The sequence below is a fragment of the Bos indicus genome, chromosome 9 (assembly GCF_029378745.1).
Source record: "Bos indicus isolate NIAB-ARS_2022 breed Sahiwal x Tharparkar chromosome 9, NIAB-ARS_B.indTharparkar_mat_pri_1.0, whole genome shotgun sequence".
Taxonomy (NCBI): domain Eukaryota; kingdom Metazoa; phylum Chordata; class Mammalia; order Artiodactyla; family Bovidae; genus Bos; species Bos indicus.
The window spans coordinates 39,072,203-39,084,581 of record NC_091768.1 but is presented as its reverse complement, the minus strand read 5'-3'; positions in this window follow the sequence as shown (position 1 = coordinate 39,084,581).

The following is a 12,379-nucleotide window of genomic DNA, read 5'->3' as shown; positions in this document are numbered from 1 at the left end:
CAGAGGCAGGCAGAAGCCAGAACTCTTCACTGCCTTCCTCCCCGAACCCCACTGAGCCCCTGGACCCTCCCCTACCAGTCCAGGGGGCCCTTCTTCTCAGACAGTTGCCCTCTACAACCGTTTCAGATTCTGTCTGCTGATTTAGTCAGAACCTCACACATCCAGCCTAGAGGTCCTGTTAGTAACACAGACTCTCATGAGGAAAGGATTCTCTCTCACTCCTTTTCTTTTTAAGAGATTCCTTGAGGACTTCCCTGGTGGTCCAGTGGTTAAGACTCTGCGCTTCCAGTGCAGGGTATGCTGGTTTGATCCCTGGTCAGGGAACTAAGATCCCACATGTTGTGTGGCAAAAAAAAAAAAAAAAAAAGAGGTTCCTTGAGCCCTGTATAGATTTGTTCATCTCCTTCTCCTATGAAGGGTATAAGATTTTGTCAGCCTACAAAAGCTCTGTCATTCCCTTTCCCCACTGCGATGGTATGAATTCACCTTACATTTACATCCTTAAAAGGGAACACTTTAAAGTTCTGGAAAAGCCAAAGATTATCTGCTTCAAGGTGACTTTCCTCAAAGTGGTCACCTGGACCCAAAGTTGTTGGCAGCATCTCTTGCTCAAAAGTGATTAAGTCCTGACAAACTAGGCTCCCCAGTATGACCAACACAATAATAACAGCTAACCTCAGATAGCACTTAAGTGTTCTAAGAACTCTGTGTGCATTTATGTACTCAATGTTCACAATACCCCTATGAGGTAGGTACTAGAAGATTAGTTACCATTTATTATTTACAGTGTGCCAAGTGATTTTCACTGTCTAACAAATGAAGAGATTTACTCACCAGAATTCCAGACAAAAGTAGATAGAAACCAGACTCTGCTTCCTGTGGAGGCTGGACACAGTATGGCAAGTCAGATGAGAGAGGGATGTTTGGAAAGGGATGATAAGGAAGTAGCATGAGGTCCACAGAGGACATGGAGGAGACTCAGTGTGGTAATGAGAGAGCAGGAGGGATCCTCCACCCTTCAAGGAAGTCTGTAATTAATAATCCTACATTATTCTCCAAGTCTTCTCTAGTTGGATGTACTCAATTGTTTGACTTTTGAACAGGTACATGGGGAGTTTATTCAGGTTCCAGTTAAAAAAGAGGATGATTAGGGCAGAAAAACTAATTTAACATTTCGACAAAGGAGACAGACAGATGGCCAACAGGCACATGAAAATATGCTCAGCGTCACTAATCATTAGAAAAATGCAAATCAAAACCACGTTGAAGTATCACCTTACACTGGTCAGAATGACCATCATCGAAAGTCTACAAATAATAAATGCTTGAGAAGGTGTGGAGAAAAAGGAACCCTCCTACACTGTTGGTAGGAATATAAATTGGTATAGTCACCATGGAGAACAGTATTCAGTTCAGTTCAGTCACTCAGTCGTGTCCAACTCTTTCCAACCCCATGAACGGCAGCATTCCAGGCCTCCCTGTCCATCACCAACTGCCAGAGTCCACCCAAACCCATGTCCATTGAGTCTGTGATGCAATCCAACCATCTCATCCTCTGTCATCCCCTTCTCGTCTTGCCCTCAATGTTTCCCAACATCAGGGTCTTTTCAAATGAGTCAGCTCTTCGCATCAGATGGCCAAAGTATTGGAGTTGCAGCTTCAACATCAGTCCTTCCAATGAACAGCCAGGACTGATCTCCTTTAGGATGGACTGGTTGGATCTCCTTGCAGTCCAAGGGACTCTCAAGAGTCTTCTCCAACACCACAGTTCAAAAGCATCAATTCTTCAGGGCTCAGCTTTGTTTATAGTCCAACTCTCAGTATAGATGTTCCTTAAAAAGCTAAAAATAGAACTACCATATGATCCAGCAATCCCACTCCTGGGCATATATCTGGACATGCTCTCCAATGTTCATAACATCACTGTTTACAGTAGCCAAGACATGGATGAAACCTAAGTGTCCATCAACAGAAGAATGAATAAAGAAGTTGTGGTACATATATGTGATGGCATATTACTCAGCCATAGAAAAGAATGAAACAATACCATTTGTAACAATATGGATGGATCTAGAAATTAAGTGAAGTGAGACAGAAAGGCAAGTTTATGATATCACTTATATGTGGAATCTAATAGAAATAGAATCTAATAGAAATAGCCCCACAGACATGAGAACAGACTTACGGTTACCAAAGGGGGAAGCTGGGAGGGATAAATTGAGAGCATGGTATTAACAGATGCACACTACCATGTATAAAATAGATAAACAACAAGGACTTACTGTATAGCACAGGGAACTATATTGAATATTTTGTAATAAACTGTAATGGAAAAGAATAGAAAAAAGAACAGAAAAATAGAAATCACTTTGCTGACACCTGAAACTAACAGAATATTGTAAATCAAGCATATCTCAACTTAAAAAATTAGGATGGTTACTATAAAAAAAGAGAAAGTAACGCGTTTCCGGGAGACTATACGTATATTGGAAGCTATGGGCACAGTAGGTGGGAATTTGAAATTGTGCGGCCTCTGTGAAAAATAGTATGGCCATTTCTCACAAATTTAAAAATAGAATTTCTATATGACCCAATAATTCCATTTCTGGGTATACACCCAGAAGAAGTGAGGGTCTCAGAGAGATCCTCAAGATAAGAAAGCAGAGTTTGAAAGAGAAATGTGTACACCACGTTCATAGCAGCATTATACACTACAGTCAAGGTAGAAGCCACCCAAGTGTCCATCGATGGATGACCAGATGAACAGAGTGTGGCATAAACCTACAATGGGATATGAATCAGCCTTAGAAAAGGAAGGAAATTCAGACGTGCACACTAACATGGATGAAGCTGGAGGACATTTTGCTCAGTGAAATGAGCCAGTCATATAGGGACAAGTACCGTCTGATTCCACTTGGCTGAGGTACCTAGAGTGATCAGATTCACAGACAGAGGGTAAAATGGTGGTTATCAAGGGCTGAGAAGAGGGAAGAATGCAGAGTTACTGTTTAACGGGTACAGAGTTTCAGTTTTGCAAGATGAAAAGAGTTCTGGAAATAAATAGTGATGCTGGTTACGCAATGACATGAATGTAGTTAATGCCACTGAACCGTGCACTTAAAAATGGTTAAGATGGTAAGTTTTATGTTATTTCATCACAATTAAAATAAAATAACCCCCAAAGCAGGTGGGCATGGTGGGTTTTATTTCCCTCATTTTACAGGTGAGAAAATCAGGATGCACGAAGTTAGGTAGCATGTGAGGGCTGCATAGCTGGGTTTCAAACCAGAGCCAACTCCCTGAGAAGGCCCCATCTCTTCCCTGCACCATGCTATCCAGGACCCACTGGGGCAGGTGGACGCTAAAGCCACAGACTCATGCCCCTTAACCTCTCTAGATTACCCTTCCTTCTTCAACACTGCTTTTTCTAGCATGCTTTTTCTTTCTTTTGCCTTTTCCTCATAAAAAGGTGCTCTCAGGAAAAGAAACCTGATCACTCATTTATACTTCAGTTACACGGTGTGAATTTAAATCATTGTGCTACCTCTCTGAGGGGTGCTTGCATTTTAAGCCTCATCACTCTCTATGAAATGAAAGCCTTTGTTCCATGTTAAAGGAATTTCAGGCATCAGGGAGCAAGCAGGAAGAAACTGGAGGGTGTGGTGGCAGGTAGGAGCACTATAACCCAGAGAAATGCACTAAACGGTGGAAACTGTAGGCACAAAGTTAGAAGGCAGGTGTATTTCACGGACAGACTGATCTTTCAAGGCTGCACGAAGATGTGAGGTGTGGATGCAAGGGGGATAGATGGGCGGTTCTCATTAAGCTTTTCCCATCCAGCTGCCTGACCTCCAGACTCTAAGCTTTTGTTTGTCACCAGAACTGGGCACACCGTAGAAAAGAGAATCTAGAGGGTTGATTTCCTAGGGTACTGTCTCCCTGACAGTTCTCACTGCCTCTTCCCTTCCTGTTGCATCGTGAAATTCCAGTCTAAAGCAACTGGGTGTGGTAGCTGGAGGTCTCTGCCTAAAGATCTGAGCAATCATTCCTTTAGAGTCAAGAATGCCCCGCATGTCTGTGCTCAGTGACATGGCCTATTGTGTAGGACCTAAGGCAGCCCATGGGGATGGAAATGCCTGTTTTCTGGGCACTCACAGACTAGGACTGAGCATTTCCAGGAGTGGAAAAAGATATTACACCGACAGCATTGGGATAAGAGCCTGGGCTGCAAGTCTGGCTGTGGACTATCCCTCGACCACTTCCTGCCAGCTGTGTAACCTCAGGGAAGTTCGTAACTTCTTTGCACCTCGGTTTCTTAATCTGGATAATGGGATAAAATATCTCTTTCATCGGTGATGAAGGGAACAAATGCACCGATTCTGGTTGCTGCTTTTGTGTAAAGAAAACATCTCCTTTCCTCCTGGGGCATGAACACAGAGCTCAGTGGATAGGGACCAGGGCTGATTTTGCCTTCTCAGCCAGGCATCAACTGCCTATACAGCAGCCTTCTGAGATTACTATGAAGATTAGATAAAGTGACCTCTGTGCAGTGTCTGGCATTGTGCTCAATAAATATTAGCTACTGTTATAATGCTATGCTATACTATACTAAGTCACTTCAGTTGTGTCCGACTCTGTGTGACCCCATAGACGGCAGCCCACCAGGCTTCCCCGTCCCTGGGACTCTCCAGGCAAGAACACTGGAGTGGGTTGCCATTTCCTTCTCCAACTGTTATAATAATAACTATTAAATAATATGTCACTCAATTAGTATACCAAGAGTCAGTGATCAGTCAATACTGGAAAAGGAAAAAACTCAACAAAATAGTAAATAATATTAAAAATGCATATGTAGCAATAAGACATTCTTATGCTAACAATTAAATAAGGGTGTACCGTATGTTAGAGAATTCACTGCAAATCAGAGAATCCAACCACAGGTGAGGATCCAGTTGAGCAAAAACCAATGGTCAAACCACGTGCTTCTTGAGGGCTTTTGCCAGCTCTGCTCTGGGCTCTGTTCTGGGGACAGACTGACCACTTCACCTCTCAGGCCACATGAAAGCTTACGTATTGTACAGGCAGACTTGTCCTCACTCGCTCAGCTTGTTGCCTTGATGCTGACACCTTCCAGGCAGGAGAAAAATTATGTATTCTTTTAATTTAAAATATCTTCCCTTTCAGCTTTTCCTGGCTGGCAGGTTGCATATAGAAGTAAGTGTAAACAGGCACAGCGGTGCTTTCTGTAAGAAAGATGTTCTTAGAATTTCATTTTAAAAACAATAGGCCAGTAAATTTTATGTGTGTGTGTGAGAGAGAAAGGGAGAGAGAGGGGGAGAGGGAGGAAGAGAGAAAGGAGAGAGTTTTAACTTTTAGATCATGCCAAAACCCCCCCGAAACCCACAATGTTTTTTCTAGAGCTTTCCTATCTCTCTTTATGAACTCCCATCCCACTAAATTATGGGGAAGAGGCCACATATTTGCCATTGAGAATAATTCAGTCTCTCTCAGTTCAGTCTGTCTTTGGGAATTGTTGAGCATTTCGGCATTTCTTGTTCTTTCTCTCAGGCATAGGATCTAGAGGTAGAGGAGAGCCTATGGTGAGGACAAAGGCTTAGGATCACGCTGGGCTCAACCATAGAAAGGACTCGAGGACTAAGACAGGCCTTGGAACAGAATGGGATACTAATCTCTTCCTCTTTCGGGGCACGTCCACTGAGGGAAGGGAAGATAGTCTAAGGGAGGAAGTTGCTGGCTGGGACTCCCTGAAGGTGGCCTAGTTCTGGGTTGGAAACCAGCAAAAAGAAGCTGCTTCTGACTGTCACTGATGCTGACAAGGAAACCACGAGACCCTGACAACCCACAAGACTTCCTCTGTCTCTCATACACACACACACACACGTGCACATGATGAAAACATCAGCCTTCTGACGTCTGAGAGGCTTGGTTTCCAGCAACTGGTGGGGCTCAAGCTCTCACACTTGGACCGTTTCAAAGGAAATGTTGCTTGGCGTTTGGGTGAGAGGCAGAAGGCAGGTGCTAGCAACCTGGGGAGGAGATGATATTTGTCTTTGGCCCCCTTTCATGGAACATTTCCCTTCATCAGTTCTGGGAGCTCTTCTTTCAGGGGACCGTCTTCCCACGAGGCTCCTCTCACTGAGGCTGCTGACTGTTCTGTCTCAGCTCCTCCCTGGCTGTCTCCTCCAGGCCTCCCAGCATGACTGCCTCCTGGCCCTTTGCCCTCCTTGACCCTTTCCTGCCCCAGGTCTGGCCAACTTTCTGCCTTTTGAGAGCACGCTGGCTCCTCCAACACTCTCCAGGCTGAGGAGGTAGATATCCGCCACTTTTCGAAGGCCACCGGCTAGTCCAAGGTAGAGCTGGGAATTTAACTCTTTCAATCCAGCTGCAGGCTCTGGACTCTTCATCCCAAATCTTCCAGACTTTGGAAATCAGCCTTCCTGTAACACATAAACAAAACGCCTTAACTCCATCTCCCGCCTCCGGTGGGAAGTCCAGTGCCTCCCCAACATTTCCAAGGGCTCCTGGGGGGTGGAGGGTGAGTCATATCCTCCTGGATAATCCCTAAATTAAATTCTCAATCCTTCTTGTCCTCTTGCCTCCAGCATGTGGGGTCTTCAGGCAAGGGCACCATCTTCCCCCTGACTCCCCAAAGCACACCTAAGCCAAAACCAGCATGTTAAGTGTGTTCTTAGGAAAAGGGGATGGCTGGTGATAACGGAGGGTCACCATGCCATAGCAGAGCTCAGGAAAGAGCTGCAAACTCAAAATGGGGCATGCTTATCCTGCAGGCCCTCCCCCATATTTTCAGGGAAGGGGCAAGAAAGTACTGGCGGCCCAGCCCTCACCTTTTCTCTCACACCATTCCTAACACCAGCTATATCCCACACACTAGGGACCTCAGCTGTGAACACTCTGGCCCATGTTTAAACCCCATACCACCCCCTTTTGGCCTCATCAGACCAGGGAATTGCAAGGTCCTAAAGGAGGGGGAGAGCTCTGGTGTGGACATACCCCGCTGGCCCCACGCTGTGGGATGAGCACAGGTGAGCACAGGCTCTTGAGACTCAAATCATTGCTTCCTATCTCCACTTTCAGGGCATCGGACTGGTAGCTGGAAATCAGCTATTGTGTGGGGGAATGTTTACACAATGGAAGCCAGCAAACACTTCAATCTACAAAACAAACTTTTTTCCCTGGAGAGCCTGTTTGTCAGTGCACCACTGGCCCATGGATGCCTCCCACCAGGCACAGGGGCCACAGCCAGACTGGAGTCCTAGAGGCTGTGGTTCTCAGATTTTGCTACATATTAGGAATCACCTGAGAGTTCTGGTGGTGGGCTGTCAGTGTGTTTAAAAGTTCCTTGGGTAATTCCAGTGCACAGCTGAAGCTGCAGAGTGTGTGTGTGTTTAGTTGCTCAGTCACATCTGACTCTTGGTGATCTCATGGACCCACCAGGCTCCTCTGTCCATACCAGAGACCAATGTTTTAAAACATCTCTTATGAAAACAGTGTACATATACATTGCCTGGGGATCTTTGAAATGAGAGTCTGGTCCAGGAAGCCTGGGGTGGGGCCTGGGATTCTGCTTTCCTACAAGCTCTCAGGTGCTACTGACCCTGCTATTCTATGGACCACAATTTAAATAGCAAAAGCAGAGTCTGAGGGAGGTACCACTATTCTGAGGATCCTCAGCTTTGTCCAGCATGGAGACTTTCTCACTGGCATTGCTTTTGTCCTTAAGTCCTGATCGTAGCCATTTTTGGAGCCTAATCTGATCCTTTGTATGCTATTCTTGGTAACTGGACGCAAGTCTCCCTTGATGCCTGGGGCATGAGTGCATGCTAAGTCATTTCAGTCCTGTCCAACTCTGTGGGACCCCATGGACTGTAGCCCGCCAGGCTCCTCTGTCCATGGGATTCTCCAGGCAAGAATACTGGAGTGGGTGGCCATGTCCTCCTCCATGGGATCTTCCCAACCCAGGGATTGAATCCACGTCTCTTGCAACTCCTGCACTGTAAGCAGATTCTTTACCGCTGAGCCACTGGGGGAGCCCTGATGCCTGAGGGAATCCCCTAATTCCTGCCACTTCATTACACAGATTACTTGAGCTCTCCTTCTTGACGATGCTGGGATGCTCCCCTTTGATAACCAAACAGGTGTTTTCCTAAACAATCAAGCCATTTTTCTTCTGCTTCCTCCCTTCCCCACCCTGTCCACACACCCTCCATCTCTAGAATTCAGACATGCACCTATAGAGGTTTATTTTTTGTATCATTTGCTTTCCTTTCCTATTACATCAGCAGAGACAGAGACTTGGTGGCAAGGGCCCTGATGCAGCTGTGAACGACCAGAGCGGAGCAAACCATGTGGGATGAGAATAAGGCAGGACTTGCAGAAGAGGGACCAGTCCAAGGAGCCCCAAGGGTAATCCCTTAACCACATGGGCTCCTATCCCCAGACCCTTAGCTAAGAGAAACATGGGATTTGTCTCAGAACTAAAATGATAGCGAGTCTTTCAGTTTGTTGTGTAAAAGTGTAACTGGAGATGAATGAGAACAATACCTCATTCTTCTTCCAGAGTGCCGGTTCATTCATGATAACAAGTCTTTCGCTGCTTACAGTCTTGATGAAAGCAACTTCCCTTGTGTTTCTACAGATGAATCTCTGGACAGAGATGACCCAGTCCAGTCATCAGAGTCAGGGTCCTGATAACCATGGCGGCCTTACTGAAGCTACAGCACTGTGCAAGTTCCTGGCTCAGTGTGAGGTGTGTTTGTCTGAGCAAGTTCACCTTCCCAGGCCAGTCCCTGCTCCGCATCGCCCTAGAGTGACTCATCTAGGGGATGTTCCTCCTGGTGATGAGAATTTAGATCTAAACGAAGCTGCCCCAAAGTCACCCAGCTCCCTGAAAGCCACAGAGCTGTTTCACAGGCTGTTTATTTTACCAAAGCTTATCTCCAAGTGGGTGAATCTCTGTTTCTGGCCTGGTAGAACATTCGCTGAGATTCTGCCCACAAATGAGGCTGGGGCTTCACCTCAGGTGGCTCTGGCTTTTCTGCTCAAAGGTATCATATTCTTGGGATAGTCCGGAAAGCCCCAAGTCTTCCCATTATCTGCAGTTGTCTTTTCCTTCAACTTCTACTCCAAGTGGCTGCAGCCCCCACCTCATCTTCTGCGGGATTTCTGACATGCCCCACAGCCATCCCACACTTGGAGTTCCTGCTCCCACTCAACATAGGGTGCAGCCCATCTCCCCCAACTTTGGAGGGCCCCTCCCCCACCTCTGTCTCCCTCGAATTTGCTCACAGGACCACTCTTGCAACTCTATTGCACAGAACAGATTTTAGCTGAAGGTTTTCAGACAATGGAGGGGAATTACAGTTCAGGGCAGACCAAGTAAGAGATTCAGAGCCAACTACAAGGCATTCTAGGTTCATTGGCAAAGATCTCACTGATCATCTTTTACCTTAGGACATCTGGACCCTGGTGGTGCAAAACTTGCCCCCGTCTACCTCCAGAGACTTCTCTTTTGAGGGCCCTGGACTTCTGTCTTAGCACCACCCAGGGAAGACAATATTCTTGCAACTTTACCAGCCCAGCACTATCTAGCTCCTTTTCCTGATGGTTACCTGAAGGGGCTCTCACCTTTCACAGTCAGCCATGTCCTATCAAAGTCATTCTGTAAACAGCCATCTGCTATAGTTGTTGTTGTTCAGTCACTCAGTCATGTTCGACTCTTTGAACCCCATGGACTGCAGCATGCCAGGCTTTCCTGTCCATCACCAACTCCTGGAGTTTGCTCAAACTCATGTCCATTGATTCAGTGATGCCACGCAACCATCTCATTCTCTGTCGCCCCCTTCTCCTCCTGCATTCAATCTTTCCCAGCCATCAGGGTCTTTTCCATTGAGTCAGTTCTTTCCATCAGGTGGCCAAAGTATTGGAGCTTCAGCTTCAGTATCAGTCCTTCCAATAAATATTCAGGACTGATTTCCTTTAGGATTGATTGGATTGATCTCTTTGCAGTCCAAGGAACTCTCAAGAGTCTTCTCCAACAACACAGTTCTACTACAGAGATCAATCCTATTCCTTAAATGACAAAAGGAGACCATCATTTTATCTGTAAGGATTTTTTTCTTTCTGCTACATGAGAAATTAGGGGAATATTAAAAAAAAAATTAGGGAATAGTTTGGTGATTCCTCAAAAAATTAAATAAAGAATTACCAAGTGATCCAGATATTCCACTTCTGAGTATATACTCCGAAGAACTGAAAGCAGGGACTTGAACATATATTTATTCACGAATGTTCATTGCAGTGCTATTCACAGCAATCAAAAGATGAAAAGAGCCCACATGTCCTCGATGGATGGATACACAAAACGTGCCATAGCATAAGACAGAGTATTATTCAGCCTTAAGCAGGAATGAAGTACTGATACACGTTACAACCCAAATGAACCTTGGAAACATACTAAGTGAAATAAGCCAGACACAAAAGAACAAATATTACATTATTCCACTGATATGAGATGCCTAGACACTCAATTTCATACAGACAGACAGTAGAATAGCGGTTACCAGGGGTTGGGGAGTGGGGAGAATGAGGAAATATCATTTAATGCGTACCGAGTTTCTGTTTGGGATGATGAAAAAATTCTGGAAATTGGCAGTGGTGACGATTGTAGAACATTGTGAATGTACTTAATGCCACCAAACTGGAAATGGTTAAAATGACACATTTTATGTTATGTATATCTTAGTACAATTAAAAAAAAAAAGCAAATTAGGAGTCTTGGCTCTTTCATCTTCCACAGCCTCAGGCCAGGCATTTCTCATACAAGTCCCGGAAGAGCCCCGGAGGGGACAGGTGAGGGCCGAGGGCAGGGTGGGCTGGTTGTTGCAGCACAGCTGTGCCTGTGAAGTAGGTGGGGCTGTTTCACAGACTCTGCTTCTCTTTGGGATTCAGCATCGATGCCTGGCTCACAGGTAAGCCTTCCTCCTAGAGATCCCAAATGTTTTTCTGTTTGCAGTTTTCACCTGTCTTTTGATTGGGTTGAAGCCAGCTCCCTCCCTGGGATTAATATTCACAACAAGCAGCAAGCGATTAATTTAACCAGTTGAAATTTATTGTGCACTCGCCTTAACTCCAAGCCAGCTTCTGCTGGGTGTTTATTTTTCATCATTGATGCATTGCACATGACAGCCCCTAAGCATCTGAATTTAAAGCACACCGTTGTGCAGAATTCTTGCTGCCCCCCTTCCTCTTGCCCGACCCCCTGAAATCCACAGAACTCTGAGTTTCACCGTGTCTCCGAGAATCCTTGACTGTTGGCCTCTGGGAAGAGTGGGAGCCCTGGGACGGTTTAAGATTTGGATTGCATGCCTGGTGCAGGGATCTTGTGGCTCATTTCATTTCAGGGGGCTTCAGTCAATAAATTCTGACTCTGACAAGTGCATCCTACCCTACTGTCACACAAAAAAAAAACTCACCAGAGTCTGAGCCTGCCTCTCAGAGCGTTCAGGAAGCCCTCTGTGCCGGGCCCACCCTCGCCCAGGGTCACACATGGGCCAGCAGGCATGGTGCAGCTTCTCCAGCCCACCCCCACCCCTCCACTGCGCCTCACCCCAACCAGCCACCCTGCAAAGTGACTGCAGAGGAGTCTACTGCTGGCGCCTAACAAGGCAGAACAAAGGCCCGCGTGCTTTCTGAGTTCCATTTGGAGTGCGCGACAATTTCAGAGCACAAATGGAAAAAGAAAAAAAAAAAAAAGAAGGTTTGAAATCTATAGCTGGTTTTTATCAAACCAGAACTTGTAGCTCTCAGCTGACAATCAGCCAGCAGCTAAACCCCATGAGGGACAGTTCTTCCTTGCAGCTTCTGGCTGGCTATTAGCTACTAGCAGCCTTCTGACCCCCTTCCTGGGGAAGTAACAGCTGGCAGCTGACAAAGGCGCTGGCAGAGTGGGCAACTTTCGCTTCTCTGGAAACAGATATAAGATTGGCAGGAAATTAGGCATTTAAAATATGACGATTAGAAGCATTTTTCACTCGCCGTTCTTTTGGATGCTGGCTCTGATTGCTGAAATGTATTATGTGCTAAGGAGCTTTGATGGCTTTTTTTTCTTTTTTTTTTCTTTTTGCAAAACAGATATCTCAGCTCTTTCCCTGGCACTCACACCAACCTAGATAAAGGTGCATTCCACCAGTGTTATCTACTTGGATATTTGTGTGTGTGCTCCTCCGTGTCTGACTCTTTGTGATCGCATGGACTGTAGCCTGCCAGGCTCCTCTGTCCATGGGATTCTCCAGGCAAGAATACTGGAGTGAGTTGCCATTTTCTTCTCTAGCGGGTCTTC